Genomic DNA, 18,699 nt, shown 5'->3' with positions numbered 1-18,699 from the left:
CAAGACTGTTTGACAAACTGTATTTTTCTTAGTATAACATCATACTAGGCTACCTAGTATGTTTTGTTTCAATGAATTGATTAATCAGTCTAGTGAGGTAAACAGCTATCTTTTGGAAGAACTGTAAACTCAAAGAAGAAAATAAGTCATTATTTCACCTTTGGTATAATGACAAGAAGTTTGAAACAGTTTAGAGAAATTTCCAATTACAAGAAGAGACCAAGAAAACACAAATGCAGAGCTTCCTTATTTTTCCAGAATAGGACTGTTGTCATCACACAAAAATCTATGTTCTTACTATTTTCTGAAACAAGCTGATTACTCAGTGAAGAGTAATTTTCATTATTTGTTATTAGCTTGTTATTACTATAAGCCCTTTAAGGAAATAAATTAGTATATTTTTAATTGCATGTAATTTTTAAAATATTCAGCTAGGATGTTCCCACAGCCTACAAATTATATTGATAATTAATTGGAATTTATTTCATTAGTAGAAATTGATGTATCTTTATTGATCTCAAAAGTAGTATTTTTTAATTTAGAAATATAAAAAAAACCATGGTGTTTTAAAGTTTCCAGTATATGTTGAAAATGTATTTTTTGCATTTATACATGTTTTATTCCAATGTGCTCAAGATATTTCTTCTTGGATATCAATTTTAGTTCAGTCACCCAATTAGCCTCAGCCAATTCTTTACTTTCACTTTTATTATTGCAAGCTTGTGATGATAATTATCTTCTCCAGATAAATTAACATATTATTGAATATTATTAATATTTTTATTAATTTTTAATGAAAAACTTAACTTCCAACTCCATTATTTAGATTTTATCCATTTTTCTACAAGGATGGATCAAATATAGAATGAAACATTTTTACTGCTAGAAAAAATATAAATAAAAAGTGTTATCTATTTATTATTGAAGAATTCCAACCAGGCATATCTGCAGTCACTTAAAAGTGTGCACTTCATAATGGCTTAAATAAAGAAAAGAACTTGTAAACTATTCAAGTGAAAGAGAATCTTTTCCGTTACTAAATGATATTGTTTTATTGCCTTGTACTTTGAATTATAAAATGAGAATGCTGTTCCAATTAATTTATTTTACACTATTTTAAATAACTTATTTTGCTTTAAATGTTTATGATAGAATAAAATTCGGCTACAGTCAGTGGTGTGGAAAAACAAATTTTAAATAGATGACTGAAGAATAACTGTGATGAGCTCTTAAGCAGAAAAGTAGTTTTTTTCTTTTAAACCTTTGTGATTAATTACATTTTCTCTGAGCAACACTAAAATCTGTACTTGGGATTTTTTAGATTTCTTTTTCTGTTTCTTAAGACAGTATTGATGTATTATGTTACTCATGTGCCATTTCTAAAAAGATACTGAATGATTAAAATTCAAGTGAGAAATTATTAAGTTTATTTTTTAAACTAATGTTAAGAATTCTGGGAAAAATTTTTACCTACTGCATTCACTGCCTATAAATTCTATAGTTATGACCATATGGTCATGTGGATGCAATCGTAGGCTTTGAATTTGCATTCTGTTTTCAAGACTGCTAAAATTGTACTGACACCTCATATAGCTTATTTAAGCAAAAGGCATGCACATATGGCAAGAATAGTGTGAAGAATGATTTTGTAACTAGTTCTCATGCACAGTGCTGTAGCAGACTCAGTCAATCAACACCATCTTGGCAGAGTGGCAGAACAGAATCTGCATAGCGATTATACTCCATCAGTGTGTATTGTCCTACAATTTGTAACGACTATTTTACTACTTCTATATAAAATGAATTCTTCATCTAGTTTTTTCACTTAGTGCTTAGGTTGCTCTTGGCCTGTTTTCCTTTCTAAATGTGGTTTAGCAAGGCTGCCTGCTTCTATTTGCCAGTCCCTTCTGAATTGATTTGCCAGTGTGTAGTGAAGGTCAAAGTAAGGAAGTCTCGAGGGTCATTATGTTTGTACATGGTTTTGTGGGGAAACTGGTTAATGGGTTGGATGTGGGATCAGCTTTGCTGTTCCCTTGAGGGGAGGACAGACAGGACAGGACCTGAGCATCACATTGTATTTTGTAGCAGCTAATCAACCAGTCACTGTAGTTTTTCTAACTATCCTTTCAGTGCACTAATAGCTGCAGGCACAGCATGTGGAATCTTTTGTTTAGAAGAGGTACGGTAGGGATGTTGGGGAGCTGATGTCATTGTCATAAAAATAAGAACAAATACAAATCTGTAGGAATAATAATTTAGATGTTTTTTCTCTGTGAAACAACATGTTCATGCTGTGTTTTTAGTGATGACTGCTAATGTACAGGTAACAAAAAGACTCCTGTTCTTTCACTGGACACACCATGTAATTTTTAAAGAAAAAAGGCCTACAGAATTGGCATGCTACAGCAAATTTTTATTTCCATCTTAAATAATGGGCAGGTGACCTACATTTTCTTCTGAAAAACCTTTTAAGTACACATGCAAAGTTTTTAGAATGAGATGTATTTTGTAAAAAACCCTAAGAATATTCTGTACACAACAGCATATAATTCTAGGGAGAGAAAAATTGAAGAAGGGGGGATCAGTACCTAATGAAAAGCTATACAAATATGTGTCATTTGGAGGCAGGGAAATATATGTGATATTGGGGGAGGAATTTGTCTGTGTATGATTTGCCTTCCAAGACTGAATTCAGCTGCAGTAAAAGACATCTGAGAGAATATGCCTCAGCTATTCAGTTCTGGAACCTTTTCATCTCTTGTGAGGCAATACAGAATGTCAGAACTGTAGGGGTAACATTGTTCTGAAATTCCTGGGGGGCAGAGCTAGAACTTTAGCTTCACAAGTGAAAAAGGTGCTCAGTGTCCAGCATGAAGATGTTTAGAATGTTTTCCTAAAAATCATTTTTGCTGGAGAGGCTGTCCATAGCCTTTATATTTGATAGAAAGATGGAAGCAATTTTTCTGACCTGTTACAGATATCTGTTTCCCTCTGCTTACCCTAAAGAGGGTCTAAAGGACGAGCTGCTTGAGACATTTTAAAGGTCTAAATTTTTTCAGATTGATCCATTTTCAATCTATTCAGCTACTTCAGGGAGACAAAGTGTGTATGTAAACATAACCCTTATCAAGGTCTATTTTCCAAACCCTTTGAATGTGCTAATAATTACAACAATGTTATGAGTAAATTTAGATACTTAGTGATATTATATTTCAAAAGTGCCTTATTGAGATTACACTAAAAAAAATGTAGGAGCTATAAGGACAAGAAAATGAATCACTAGAGGAACTAGGAAAAATCACTTTTTTTTTTTTTAAAAAAAAAAAGGCTTCTACAGATATTTTCCAATGTTTCTGTATGAGAACTTTGATTCTAACAGGTCTTTATGGTGCTAAGTTTTGCAAACTTACAGGGAGGTACTGTAATGTAGCCTGGGAGTTTTACGTGTTTAGTAATACCAGACTGAATGTAGACTTTGATCTTGCTTTTTTTAACAGATGCATAATATTTTTGGAGTTCTCATGTACTTTTTGTTTATGTTCTCCAGTTAAAATTTTATTTTTTAATAGTTTTCAGTGTCATGGGATAAAAGGACTTATGTTAGCTGTTCTCACATGGTGTTCACTATCTTGGCAGTCCTTAAGGGGAAAAACTTCCCTTTTACCATGCAAATAAAAGTTACACTGTATTGCTGTCTTTTTCCCAACAAGTTCTTTCTCCATTATAAAAAATAAAACAGCAAAACAGTAGCAAGTTATTGAGCTATAATTTTTGTATTCTTCCATAGAAAATTAAGAAGTTCTTCAGCAAGAACATAGTGCTCAATAACTAACCTAACTTTTATTCCTACTTGCTAGTGGTATTCCAGAAGCAATACAGTAGAAGGACAAGAAATATCCTAAATAGCAGTTCTTACAGTAACTCAGACTGCTAATTAAAAAAAAAGTTAACTAAATATGTTCTCTTTCTTCAGTCATCACACCTGCAGAATTATTTGGAATCATTGTGCTTGAGTGTAGTATGCTTTTATTTCAGAGAAGAAAAGACCATCTTCCCATGTGCACAAGGATTTAAGGGAGACTTTGCAAAAATGGCATTTGGGATGTCAAATGGCAAATAAATTTGGAACTAGGTGGAAAAGGTGTAATTAGATAGCTTAAATATTAATTTAAATGTCTGTTTGAAGACATTTTTTTTAAATGGGAGGATTCGATGCAGCAGGTGGTGATGATGAATTTTTTTGCCATGCTTTTCCCAAGCTTATATGATTTTTATTTTACATAAGATTTTTAGTAAAGGTGGATGCTAAACACATGCTAAGTGTGTACAGAAGTGAACGAATGCTAAGAACATAACTGTTTCATTCAAAATTATCAGCATGCTGTGGAGTGTGGGAGTATATGTTTTAAAATAGGTGTGGATGTAAAGAGAAAAGAGTTTGTTTGGCTTATTTATGTTTGCCATGTGATTTCAAGAGAGGAAATAGTAAAAAGTAAACTTCTGTCTGTCAGAAGACAGCCTGTATTTTGTACCCCTCCTGTACACATATCATTCACAAATCTGATTTAGTACCTTAACTAAGGTGATAATTCATTGCTCTACTGCTATATTGCATATACCTAAGGAGGGGATCACAAGATCAACTCACAGCAGAGTAATGATATGGGTAAATGGAGTTGTTGCAAAACTTAATACAAAATTAAAAATACTCAATGAGTACTGAAGATTTGACAGTTTGTTTCCTCCTTACATTGTGCAGTTCTCGCATTTTTGCAAAGTATGTGTAAAATGTCACAGTAATTGAAAAGTGTCAGTAGCTTGCTGGGTACAGAAAAAGTTCTTAATGCTTTGAAGTTCCCTGAGTGCTGGTGCAGCACTTTGAAAAATTCCTTAATGACTGAGTAGCAGTTCTCGAACTAGTGATTTGGGAGTCCCCTGCTAGCACACTAATGATTCAGACAGCAGCATTAAATCAGTTGCTTTAGTTTAAGTACTTCTTGAATGTACATAAAGTCTCACTTTAGTGGGAATTGAGCTAACTACCTGCAGTCTGAAAAGCAGTAAGTTGTGCACTTAAGCAAAGGTGAATTACTAATAAAGAGAGAACTTCTTCCAGTATGCGTTTTTTGAAAGCTCTTAGCTGTTTGGTTAGAATGATGGTACAGCTGTTGTTGAAGCTTCTTCACATGTTGGACTCTACCAGTCCTTGGAGAGATCTTTAATAAAAATTCAGAAAAAAAGTGACACAGGACTACCATGATAAAGGCTTTTGGAAGACACAAGAGGCAGCACTTCAACAGTCTTTCACAGATAGATTAAATTCCCCTAATCTCTTCAGCAACTGCACTCCTCTTTTTTTCTTTTTTTTTTTTTTTTTTCTCAGACAGTGACTTCAGAATAAAAGGAGTCTACCTCCTATGTTGATTTCCTGCATGTTTTACTTAAATATTATTAAAAGTTGTATGCATAGTTTTGTGAATTTATCACCCATGGGTTACACTGCTGAGTAGACCATTTGATAAATATTTTATCTGTGTTAGATTTTATTGTTCTCAGTCCAGGCCTACACCAAGTCAGCCAAAAATATCAAGAACAGTTCATAGATGAACTAGGATCTCCTGAGCAAACTCAAACAACAAAAGGAAGCATAGAGGTGGAAGCAGGGACTGATGATTTGGGAGAAGCATAGAGTTTGAGCAGAGATGTTGTTAGAAGGGACAAAGCTCAGAATTAACAGAATTTGGTCAGGGACATCAAAAGACAATGAGAAAGATTTCTATGTGTACATGCGTGATGATAGGGAAAATGTAGACCCACTGCTGAATGAGGCAGGGAACCTGTTGACACAAGACATGGAAAAGTCTGAAGTTCTGAATTCCTCAGTTTTAACTGGCAAAACCATTCTTCAGAAATCTTAATTACTGGGAGCTGGGAAAAGCCTGGCACAAGGAAGATGTACTCATGGAAGATGATCAGGCCAGAGAATATTTAAACAAACTGGACATACATAAGCCCATGGGTTGTGATGGGAGGTCATGTTTGACCAAACTGATAACCCTAAATGAGAAAATGACAGTCTCAGTAGATGAGTGTAGAGCAGTGAGCGGTCATTAAGGCTACCTATGTGTCAACAAGGTTTTTGACACTGTTTCCTGTATGATCCTGATAGAGAAGCTGACAAAGTATAGATTGCATGAACAGCCATTGAGATGGACAGTAAACTGGCTAAAGGCCCAGACTGTGGTGGCCAGTAGTATTAAGCCTAGGTGGGGGTCAGCCAGTGTACCCCAGAGGTCAACACTAGGTTCAGCCCTTCTTAACATCTTCATTAAAGATCTTGATGATGGGACAGAGTGTAACCTCAGCTGCTTTGCTGATGTCACAACACAGGGAGAAGTGGATGACCAGAGGTTGTGATGACATCTGGAGGAGCCTGGACAGGCTGGAGAAACGGCCTGACAGGGACATCATGAAGTTCAACAAGGGTAAATGTGAGGTCATGAACAGGGGGAGGAACAAACCAAGGCAGTGTAGAGAGGCATTATGTGTGAGGTGGATGGTTAGCCGGGGCTGGTTAGCTGGAAAGCAGCTTGGAGAGAAAGGAACTGTGGGACCTGGTGGACACAAAGCAAAACAAAGGCCAGTGGTGCCCTGGGCCGCTTTAGGAGTGTTGCTACAGATAAATTGTGTAACCTGCACAACAGAGTTGGACAACCCAAATAAACAGATCAATATAAAGAACTGTGTACAAATGGATATAAAGCAATACAAAGCCAGCAGATGAAAGGATGCAGAGCTAACAGATAAAGCCTATCTGGGAGAAAGGAACACTCAGAAGATTTCATTGATCACAGAAGCATGGAATAATGGAGTGTTTCATTAGGAGTAAATACAAAACTTTCTTAAAGATTAATAAAATTTTTTTCTCTGAAAAATATTTCATTTTGTTTGGTGATTTTTTCCATTTTTTTTAATTTATACTGATGTAAGTCACTGTTTTAATAATTTACATATATAGACATATCTTTTTCTGTTGGTATAATACTAGTAGCCTCCTAAAATTTGATTTTTTTTTTATCTTTCTAACAGTTCTAAAATGTCCACAGCAGTATTGAGAGTGCTCTCTTGACAATCAATGTAATTTTTTTGAAAAGAACTCAGAACTCAGAAGCCTTATTTTGTGTGTGCAGATGCTTATGTACGCTGTCTCAAACTAAAAAGAGAAAAGATAGGCTAGAGCATGTAGCATCTCAGTACCTTTTCCATTTCCTTGGCCAGCCCAACAAATAACAGTGTACATTTGTTCAATAATATTAGCAGAAAGTGGAGAAGACTTTCTTCCCAGATGTCTTATTTCTTCAGCAGGTGCTGTGTTCCAGGTTTATTGAAGGAAGCACTTGTAATCTTCAGAAATCAGAAACCATCCAAGACCATTCATATTTTCTGAACTGTGTGTATCTCATTTGAAGATGTAAAGAAGAGAAAATTCCTAGCAAAATAAGTAAAGCAAGTGAATTTGTACTTTCTTACAGAAAATTTTGTCTTTCACTTGAATTTCTTTCAAATAAGAGCACCTCCCAATATAGGCAGAATGGCATGATTATTGTATAATACAAGAATCTCACTGCTTCTGATTCTCTTTCTCACATTTTTAGTCATTATATGATCTCTCTAATGGAACAATGACTCGCCTCAGGCTTGCAGTTTTTTTCTTCTTTGAATATGTAAGATTGAAGGAGAGCATTATTTTTAATCAATTTTCAGATTTGACTTCACTTACTAAAGCATTACATCTAATTTACAAGGATGTAATTTAAGCCTTGAGTATAGTCTTTTTATCTGTCACAATAGGCAATCATTTTTTGTTTGTCACATGTTTCTGATTGTGGTATGCTGAAATTCCAAGGACAGTTTTTTAGTATCAACCTATGCAAGCCCCAGCAAGAGCCTGAGCACTTCACAAGCCAAAAAACAAAGAGAATACAAGACAAGGGAAAATGAAATTGCTATTCATATTTGATAGGTTAGAAAATGGAAGCAAAATCTACCAAACTACTCATGATCATACAGCAGTAAATGAGTAATCAGGTTATTCATCACTGAGTTTTCTCACCTCAAAATTTTGTTTCAGTTGACCAAGAAGCCTTATTTTTTTCTTTACAGTTTTATTTACTGTATTTTTGAAATCTAAAGAACCTACTGGAGGAAAATAAATAATTTTTTAATGTTCTCCTAGTAAAAAGGCTGCTGTATTTGAATCTTTTTGCTCTAAAGACAGGCACAGGCTGCTCTGCTCTCCTGATATGCAGACAACTACATTCAGCACCATACACTAAATAAAGTCTTCAGCTGTTTAAAGTTCAAAGTTCAAAGCTGTTTCCTTTCCTTCATGTCACAGATTGTTTTCAACATAGAGTCAATTTGTGGAAAATCAAAAATTGTTTTTTAACCTCACTGAACAGACCGAGACCCAATTACACTTTATGAAGACAAGATGTATGTCAGTGTGTAATTTAAAATATGCTGTGAGACCTCCTGTGAGCTCAGAAATTATCTTCTAAGTCATGGCTAAAAAAAAAGTGTTTGCTTCCTTTATGTTGAGATATTTCTTTCTGTGCAATGAACATTTTCAGACTAGAAGCAGTATGAAGGAAAGAAGACCCTTTGCTTCTATATATCAAAATGAAACTATATGCTATCACTCTTGATTGTTTGACAGGAAAATAAGTTCATACCAGTTTTTGCTTTCACTATCATTCTCTGAAGAAAATTTATAATGCTGCTATGGTGAATCTAAAACTGTTCCTCTGCTTTCTATTCTGTTATGCTTCTGCTTAATATAATTATATTCCACTTTCTTGTGTATTTGCCTTTTAGTAAGTCTGGTTTTCTGTTCATGCTAGATAGTTAGTTGTGTCCTTTTGGTACTGTAAATTAAAATGTCAGAACTGCAGGCAGAAGTTTCAGACTTAATTGAGAGTAAGCAAATCTTGAATTTTAACACCAGAGTATACTCATCTGTACATTTGAGAAAATGCAACTTTGCATATGTAAACTTCACTGAATTTGATCAAATTTTTTTTAATTGAATCTGTTCAATGTTCTGATAATAGCAGTATTGAATGTTTTTACTTTTATCTGATTTTGTTGTTAAGGATTTAAGGTACATAAAAATTGATGATTGTTATCTATACATGTGTGAGTGAAATTCTATTTAAAATAGTAAAATACGTTTTCTTTTCTCTCTTTTCCGTCTCATTAAGTGAAGGGTTTTTTCTTTTTAATGAATTGAGATTGTTGAGTTGTTGAGTAGTACTGCATGTGTGAGAACGTTTTCCATTTACAATGAGTTGGAAACAAAATCGTTAGAAACCATTTGGGGTTTTTTGTGTTGAAAGGTTAATTGGTAAGACACAGCTATGATCTATTTCAGCCGGAGATTTAGATAACTAATTTAGTATGGCTTCCTTATAAATTAGATGTAATTCTTTAGTAAGTGAAGAGTCACTTTTTCCAATGGAATTCTAATGTGATCTCTAAATGTTGTTTTTTAGTTTATATTTATAAAGTACTAGTGGAAATTACCTTAGGACAGTTCTAGTAAATTTTGTCATCATTGCAGATACCTGAACACTACTGCCTATGCCCACATTATGCTTCTTTTTCACTTCCAGGGGATGTTTGGATAGACCATAAGGAATTGTTTTTGATTGTATGGACTTCAGTGGTTAATTTCTTTTAAGCAAAGTGTTCAAGTGAAAATGGGATTTAGCATATTTCATTCAGGTCTTGAAATAATATTAAATGATATACAAAGCAAAATGTAGATGTATTTTAATCTAAAAGTGACATTTTAAATTCACTGTTTAGAATTAATGTGTAAACAGTAAAATGCTATTGAGCAGTAAAAATTTAAAAATTTAAAAATTTAATAATTAATAAATTAATGATGTTTGTTTAGAAGGAAAAACTTTAAATTAAACAGTCATGTTTAATTTCTATTTTCATAGAGTAATAGAATCATTTAGGTTGGAAAAGATCTTTAAGATCCTCAAGACCTACCATTAACCCAGGAGTGTCAAATGCACCTCTAAGCCATGTCCCTGAGTATCATATCTACACATCTCCTAAATATCTCCAGGGACGGTGACTCAACAACTTCTTTGCATTTACTCCCTTCACCCTTCAATTCCTTTCTCCTTTGCATACCTCTAAATATAAATTTGAGTCTGTGTATGGGAACAAAACAGAAAAAAAATGCTGCTTCCCTCTACGCAGTGATGTCAGAGACAAAATTCAGGCTAGAATTTGTTCTCCTTTCACTAAATAACTGCATTGATCTTTAGTCAAAGATTTCCTGATGCTACACTGATTCCAAATAATTGAGATCATATAACAATACGATATAAAGATAAATAATTATATCCAAAACTGGAAGAAAGCAAGGCTATGTTCTTCACAAGAAAATATCTGGGTTCTAAAAATTTAGCTTAAAAGAACATTATAGCAGTGTAGCACTTTTGTAAGTAATTTCTGTGAATCAATATGTAGGTAAGGCAATAGAGCCTTAGGCTTAATACATTAATAATAATATTTTTAATACTTTCAGAGTCTAATTTCTACTCAAAATGTTTTTATTTTATTGATCCACTTGACTTCCACACAGCTTTTCTCTTGAACTGCTCTATACTCAAGAACCTCTTATACTCACATATCCACTTCAGTGATATAGTTGCATTTATAACCCCCAATATTCAGGCCCTTATCTCAAACTGTCAAACTTAACTGGTGTTGTGGTAGAATTATTTTCCATATTTTATGATTATTTCTATGGATCTTTACAGAAGCAGACATATGAGAAAAAAAAGAATGCCTTTTCAGAAGTGAATACAAAGATTAGATACGGTAAAACAAGAGTATTTCTTTGTCCAGTTTGGAGAAAAGAACTCTGAGTCACTCTTTCAGGTTCCTGAAGTGGGAAATAGAAGAGGGAGATGCTGATCACTTCTCCCTGGAACTCGTGGGAATGGTTGCCAGGGGAGGTTTACTCTGGACATTGGGAAACATTTCTTACTTAGTTGGTGGTTGACCACAGCAACAGGCTTCCTAGAGAAGTGGTTGATGCCCCAAGACTGTCAGTGTTGAAGAGACATTTGGGAAATGCTTTTGTTAATATGCTTTAGCATTTGGCCTGATATGAAGCGCTCAGGTAGCTGGACTTGATCATTGCTGGTCCACTCTAACTGAAATATTTTATTGTGTTTTTTTGTTTTTTATTAATTCTGTGTTCATTAGTTCTTTTATTGTCAAGTAAATTAGTGAAATAAAGTCAAGTTTAAAATCTGGTGGGTTTTTATCCTAGGTATGTTTATATGTTTCTTGTAGTACCACAGTGACATTATACTGGGAATTTAATTGAAGATATCACCTGAAAAGTGGCAAGCAAAGTTAAGTTCAGAACACATTACTGTTCAGTGTCTCAGGTATCTGGCACCTCATTGTGTATTTGAATCTAAAAAAGTGCTCATTTGCTTGGCTGAAAATACACTTCTAGAGTGAAAATTGAAATATTCTTTAAAGTCTTCTAACAACATCAAGTTACTCTTTGGTCTAAGTGGAAACAAATGGAAAAAATCAGTTGCACCTCCCTGAACTCTGGAAAATGAAGGAATTTACGTTGTCTCACACTCATTTGTGTCTAATTCAGTTCTGCATTTAATGAAAAGCAACTTATAAAGGAAAATAAGAGAAGGAAAAATTATGCTGATAGCAGTAAAAATGTAGGTATGAAGAACCTTGATCCTTGTTTTCACAGGGAACGTTTTAATATGAACTTGCTCTCTCTGGCATTAATACAAGAATTTAACAGTTCAACCAGAAATCTATCTATTCAACAGATGTAAAGGAAAAATAATGTCAGAAAAGAAGAAAAAAACATATATATAGTCAACCATTGCACATTTCACATCACTTCAGCTTAAAATCCTCTACAGATCTGTGAGGGTACTGTTTTGAGCATAGGCTGTACTTCAGGAGATCATCCTGTAAATGCATTTAGACTGATAAAGTCTACCACCTATGTCTACCTGTCATTGTCTTGGTTAGCATATGTCATTGATCAACAAGCATTTGAAGGGATTTTCATTCTTTTTTATTATTTCATCTTCTCTTTGATGACATCAAACTGTTTTGTTTTTAAGATGTTTGCCCTTATTTGGTTAGTTTTGTTTTGTTATATAGACATCTAAGTGATGTCAATCCCACCCTACAAACACAGCTCTTCTGTGTTGGTAGTTAAGCTCCTCTTTTTTTGCCAGGTGGTAATGAACCAAGTATTTGGCAGCAAAATTATTTATCTTCTTGTCTCCAGAAAGTGAATTTTGTTGTGGTTTTAGTTGTTTGAGAACAAGAAATTGATTATTAATTTTAGATTATATTAAGCAATAGCTAAAGATTTAAAATAAAAATTGAAGACTTTAGTCATTGTCTCTGTTGTCTCCAAGTTTGATTTTTCCTGTAGCTAAAGATATGCCAAGATATTTATGAGTTTAGATCTCTTTAGGAGCACCAGGGGAAAACTGAGGTTTTAAAGCTGTGTTTTCTAGTTTTTGTTAGCTTGGGGATATCCTTTTTATCTGTGTACTGCAACACAAACAAATAGTAGCTAATAGTCTGCATTCACAATGGTAAAACAAACTGAGCTTTAATGAAAAGATAGATGACACTAGTAGCTAGTGAGGCTAGTAAGATCTCACAAAATCAAGATAATAAAAAAATAGGTAACTGTACTCCCATAGTCTGATTAACTTTGTTACCTTCTGGCTATTTTGTTGTTTGGAGACGGTTTTGTTTGCTCTGTAGACATAAATTCATTATGCATTTAATTAGTCTGCTTTTACTCATAGTATTTTCTGTAACTTAGAAGCCATAACTTGACATTTCACATGATACAAGACATTGGAAAACTTGTAAAAGAAAGCATTTTTATTTTTAATTTAACGGAAACCTGTAAATGATGATTTCCAAGAACATAGTACCATGATGACACTTGAAATTATGTGTCTTTTCTTCATAATACAACATAACTGACCCAGTTCTGTATTTTTGTTGTGGGTTTTTCTTTTCTCTTTTTTTTTTTTTTTTTTCTTTTTTTGTTTGTTTGTTAGTTTGGTTTTTTTTTAAATAATTTTACTTAGTGTATGTATTTGGCAGAAATTGCCCTTAGAGACTTAGGGCTCTAGATATGACTAAAATTCAAGTTCTCTGAATGTTAGAGTACAAATTGATTAGTGATTCTTTATTTTAACCTTGCACACAATTGTGCACTACAGGAATAAAATAACTGGAGAAAGGAAACCAAAAGTCATTGGTTTGAAAGGGCAAAACCTTCCTGACACTAAATATGGATCTTCAAAAGTCAAGAGGGACTAATTTAAATCCATGGGTTTCTTTCAATCTAATATCATTAAGAATAATAACTTTATATTTTTCTTTAAATGTTTGGCTAGTACAGATGCATGTGGTACTGAAGTTTTATCTCTGAAAGCAGAGCACAATAGAAAACACCAGCTTTCATAATTTGATTCTGGTCAAACACCAGGCACTCATGAAAGCCACTCACTCACCCTCCCCTGCCACAGCTGGACAGAGGAGAGAAAAAAAAAAATAATAAAGGGTTCATGAGTTGAGATAAGAACCATGAGAAAACACTTCAAGGGCAAAACATGACCAACTTAAAGGTACAAAGTGAATTTATTACTAGCAGAATCAGAGTAGGATAATGAGAAGTAAAATAAGCCCTTAAAAACACCTTTTCTTCCCCCAACCCCTCCATCCTTCCCAGTGACAGCACAGAGAGACAGGGTGTGAGGGTTCTGATCTGTTCATCACCCAAGGTTTTCTTCCACTGCTCTGGGAGAAGTCTTTCCTTCCCCTGTGAGACTGTGGGGTCCCTCCCACAGGAGACAGTTCTTCTCTAACCTGGTTCCATCTCGCAAGCAGCAGCCCTACTGCACCTGCTACAAACATGAATTCCTCCCAAGGGCACACAGTCCTCCCAGAACTGCTGTGGTGTGGGTCACTCTTCCAGGGGTGCAGCCCTCCAAGGACAGGCTGCTCCAGCCTGGAAGCAGGGCCCTCTCTCCACCGTGTCTCCCACTGGATCACAGCCTCCTCCAGGCGTCCACCCACCCCAGCATGGGCACCTTCCCCAGAGGCTGTGGCTGGATCCCTGCATCCCCTGTGGATCCCCATGAGCTGCAGGGGCACAGCTGCTTCACCCTGGTCTCACCACAGCCTGCAGAGGAATCTCAGCTCTGGCACCTGGAGCAGCTCCTGCCCCTCCTTCTCCACTGACCTTGGTGTCTCCATGTGGTTTCCCTCACATGTTCACACCTCCCCCTCTTCTTTGACTAGTAGGAAAAATACCTGTATGGACTTTGTTTTGACTTTCTTCTTAAATATGTAATCACAGAGTCATTACCAACCTCTCTAACTGGCCCAGCCTTGTCCAGCAGCATGTCCATCTTCAGAGCCATCAGGGATTGGCTCTGCTGGACACTGCTGATGGAAGCTTCCAGCAGCTTCTCACAGGAGCAACCCCTGTGGCCCCCCTGCTAGCAAAAACCAAAAACCAGGCCGTGTAAAACAAACGCATGAGCACAAAGATGGTGACTTAGTGGGAGCCTTTAAAATACCCAAACAGGAAAAAAACAATCAACCAAAATCAGGAGAAAATTAAATGGGGAAAAATATAGCAAACCAAAAGAACTGGGCATTTTCTCAAGTCTCAGCAAACATAAAAAAAAATAAATCCGATGAAAATACTCCAACTACTGTAACAATACAAAGACATAAGGATTTCTATGAGACTAGAAACTACTTTCAGATGTGTGCTCTTGTTCCATGAAACAAATCTTTTGAATCCATTTAGTATCTAAAAATAAAAAGAAAGATGTAAGTATGAAGAGATCTGCTTTGTTGACACTTTTCACCTAAATATTGATTAAAAGCAATATTCAAGGAATCGTCTTCCTTCAAGCAAGAGTTATTTTTACCACTGTCACTCCATTATCTTGTTCTCAGTATACCATGAAAATGTTCTAGCATTCAGATGAAAATAGACTTTGGACGAAAAGACATCATTTAATTGTGAAACTTGCAAGTCTTGAAAATTGTTATCAAAGGAGAAATAAGAAAAATTGTATGAGACATCATTGTATTACCGTTGAAATTGTAATACAAAACCCTCAAGTCATGGACACTCTGACATAAAAATAGTTATAAATCAAGATTTGCTTTAATGGTAGCAGTGTGATTATTTTAATTCTGCAGATTAGAAGTGCATAGTTCCCTAGCTCTTAGAGAATCTTGAATGATAGCATAATACATACCATTTCTTGGATATTATTGTGAATGCTGGATGCCTTGTTTTACCTTCTGTATCATGAATTGGCTTTCATGTATTAATATGGATGTATGTGTGATAATATATTTTGTTCTTGAGAAATACTGAAGCAAAAGACTTTGAAGCAGCTATTGACAGAAATTAGTTTTCTGACTTCTTTCTGCCTAATTACATTGCTGACTTGTAGGTTCAAATAAAACTCTGATTAACCATTTTAATTGTTTTTCATTTCTGTCTTGTCTTTGTGTAGTTTTTATTATTTTCATTTAAATACTTCATTAGTTTCTTTCATATATACAACAGTCAACTTCCAAAGCTGAGTTCACTTAGATTTATTATATGTGCATTTCCTTCAAGCAAGCTGTCTTCTCTGTTGTTTTTATTTAACAAAACTTGTTATTGTTGGTACAGATAAATGAAATAATTTGAAGAAAGGAGTAACTCACAGGATGATTAAGAGGAGTATTTTAAAGTGAAACTGAGAAGTTCAGTACAAATGAAGCTAAAAATGCAAGTGGAAATTTTCTTTATTAGTGTCAGTTGTTTTCTTCTAAGTTAATAATAATGCCATCACAGAATCACAGTCTGGTTTCTTCTCAATGAAACAAATATTTTTGTAATGGTATTGCTTTTTTTCCCTCAGGACTGATAACCCATGGTTTTTACTTCTAACTTAAATATATCAAAAAGTCCTTAAAATTGGTAATTTTTTTCTGAGAAACCTAAAAACACTTTAACGACAATAATGACTTCAGTAGTTTGATTTCTCTTGACAGCGTCTGCTGCTTCTTCACTGCTTACATACTCCATGTGCATTTCTAAAAATGTGCAATGAGTATTAAGAGGCACCTAGGGGCTATGTTTCCTGAATTTTACATGGATATTGAAATAAAGTAAAAACATAACAACCTTACTTGTTATTTGGCATTTTTTTAAATTCTTCTCAGGAAATCAAAAATTATAATGGTGTGCAGGAGTGGGAGGTATGACAATTAAATCGCTGCTCTTGCTATGTTTTGCATTGAACCATAGAATATTAAAGGGTTGGAAGGGACCTTAAAGATCACCGAGTCTCAGCAACTCCCACTACACCAGGCTGCTCAAGGACTTGTCCATCCTGACTTTGAACATTGCCAATGTTGGGGCATCCACAACCTCCCTGGGCAACCTGTTCCAGTGTCTCACCACTTTCACAGTAAAGAATTTCTTGCTAATATCTAATCTAAATTTCACCTCTTTTAGTTTTTACCCATTACTCCTATTCCATCACTACAGTTCCTGAGTGATGTCCCTCTCCAGCTTCTGGAGGGAAAGATACTGGAATGTTGCTGTGAGGTTTACACATAATCTTCTGTTCTCCAGGCTGATCAGCCCCAACTTTCTCACCCTGGCTTTGTAGGGCAGGTTCTCCAGACCTCTTGTCAACTTGGTGGTCCTCCTTTAGACTTGATGCAAGAGTTGCATGTCCTTCATAATTTGTGGACACCAGAACTAGACAGCTCTACAGGTGGGGTCTCACAAGAGCAGAGCAGGGAGTGAGAATCACTTCCTTCAGTCTACTGGCAACAATTCTTTTGATGCAGCCCAGGATTCCATTGGCTTTCTGGGCTGTAAGCACAAACCTGACTGCTATGTTTTTTCCAAAATTATGGATAGTGGTTTAGCAGCTTTGTCTGCCAGCTCCCTCAGGACCTGCAAATTTATCTCTTTGGGTCCCATGTACTTGTGAACATTGATGTTCCTTGGTCTTGAACCTGACCCTCTCCTATAGTGGGCTTAGAGTTTTCATTCTCCCAGTGCCTGCATTTACCATTCTTGACATGGGTGGCATGGCAAGAACACTTGTAGTTGAAGATACAGGAAACGTATCTTTATGATATTGTTCCTTCTCTAGAATCTAAATGAGTACATTTTTTTAGACTCTCGAAAGTTTGTGGTAAACGATGTTGACACATTTTATTTTAGGAATTTGTGAAATCATAGTTACATACACATCTGTTGAAAATCTGCTAAGGATTGCCTGATAGGAATATTTTTATATACTGGCCTATTTATGAGCTTCCTTGCTGATTGCATTTTAAAAGAATGTCTCCCTGCACAGATGACATTCAGTTTTCTAATTTGCTTTTAAAAAGGTAATCCTTTTTAGAGATTTATTTGCTTAAGATAATGAGGTAGGATTACAGCAGAATTAACTGCAACGCTATTAAGTGTTGGTGTTTTTTTTTCTTGGGTCTAGCCTTATGCTTTCAGTTTGAAAGTAAGCTGAGATTTATTTTTCCTAGGCTACAAAACAAATTCAAGACCAGAAGACAAAAAGGCAGCTGAGGTAGTAATTCTCCTGAAGAATTAAGACACCGGTGACTTTGAGGTATGTTTGTTTTTGGAAATGTTGTTAATTATTTATTAATCTTGATGCCATATATGAGAGTAATGGTGAATGCTTTTGAACATTAGTGGCTATTTCACATCTTCAGATGTAGTTCATTTGAAAGGAAACTCCAAAATATGTCTGTATTTTTTATAAGTATGGGGAATTAGTTGTAAATGTGCTTCTTTTTTATCTGACAATATCTTTCTGTCTAGAAAATTAGATATACCCACCTGAAAAGTTAAAAATCTAGAAACGTTCTGAATTCTTTCTGCTTAAACAGTTGCTGCTTTCTTTATGTGCCATATGTACTGAGAAAAATTTCCAGATAAGAATGTTCAGGAAAAAGCTGTAAAAAAATTTATATGCAATACATATTACTATGTCCTAAATAGCTAGAATAAACATTTCTATCAGCTTGATGTTAAAGAGCATGTATAGAAATAAATTATGAATAAATCCATAAGGGAGACAATAGAAAGTCATCAGTTGGTAGACAGATTAATGGAAGACAAAGAAATTCATCACTGCCTTTTCAAGTTTAAAAATAGCCTATTTAACACTGTTTTTCAGTTACAAAATGTTTGAGCTCAGTAAATTGGATTCTGCTTCTGTAAATATACCAGCAAAACTTGCAGGGAACTAAGGAAATGGAGCTGATGTAATTTCATTTTAGGTCTAGTTATCACTTAGCATGTTCAGGAGCTTAAACAGGGCAAATTACAGTCTTCATGCATTCAAAAAGTACTGGGGCCTGTAAAGCATTATTTCTATTACATTTGGGAAATATTCTTTTGTGGTTTAACTTTCCTGGAATGCCTGCCATCCCTAGATTTCTCTTTCATTCAATATATTGAGTTTCAAAGGATATTTTTTTTTTTCTCTTAGAGAAGGTATTTTCTCGCAGCAGCAAAACTACAAT

At 34.9% G+C, this 18,699-nt stretch overlaps 1 protein-coding gene and 1 long non-coding RNA gene across 7 annotated transcripts in view; one reads left to right on the top strand and one right to left on the bottom strand.

Moving 5' to 3' along the window:
• CDH18 (cadherin 18) overlaps positions 1-18,699 on the top strand; it is a 438,213-nt gene that overhangs the window by 77,213 nt on the left and 342,301 nt on the right. For all 6 annotated transcript variants that reach the window (XM_023922139.2, XM_086898493.1, XM_086898437.1 and 3 more), the window contains exon 2: positions 17,692-17,777. The gene's annotated coding sequence lies outside the window, so the exon portion shown is untranslated. The remainder of the gene's footprint in view (positions 1-17,691; positions 17,778-18,699) is intronic.
• LOC147655640 (uncharacterized) overlaps positions 13,734-18,699 on the bottom strand; it is a 37,358-nt gene continuing 32,392 nt past the window's right edge. Inside the window, exon 3 of the long non-coding RNA XR_015289534.1 lies at positions 13,734-18,126. This is a non-coding gene — a long non-coding RNA (uncharacterized LOC147655640). The remainder of the gene's footprint in view (positions 18,127-18,699) is intronic.

The sequence above is a fragment of the Cyanistes caeruleus genome, chromosome 1, assembly GCF_971803275.1.
Source record: "Cyanistes caeruleus chromosome 1, bCyaCae1.hap1.1, whole genome shotgun sequence".
NCBI lineage: Eukaryota > Metazoa > Chordata > Aves > Passeriformes > Paridae > Cyanistes > Cyanistes caeruleus.
Note: the sequence above shows the minus strand (reverse complement) of the source record. Positions and strands in the feature narration are given on the sequence as shown.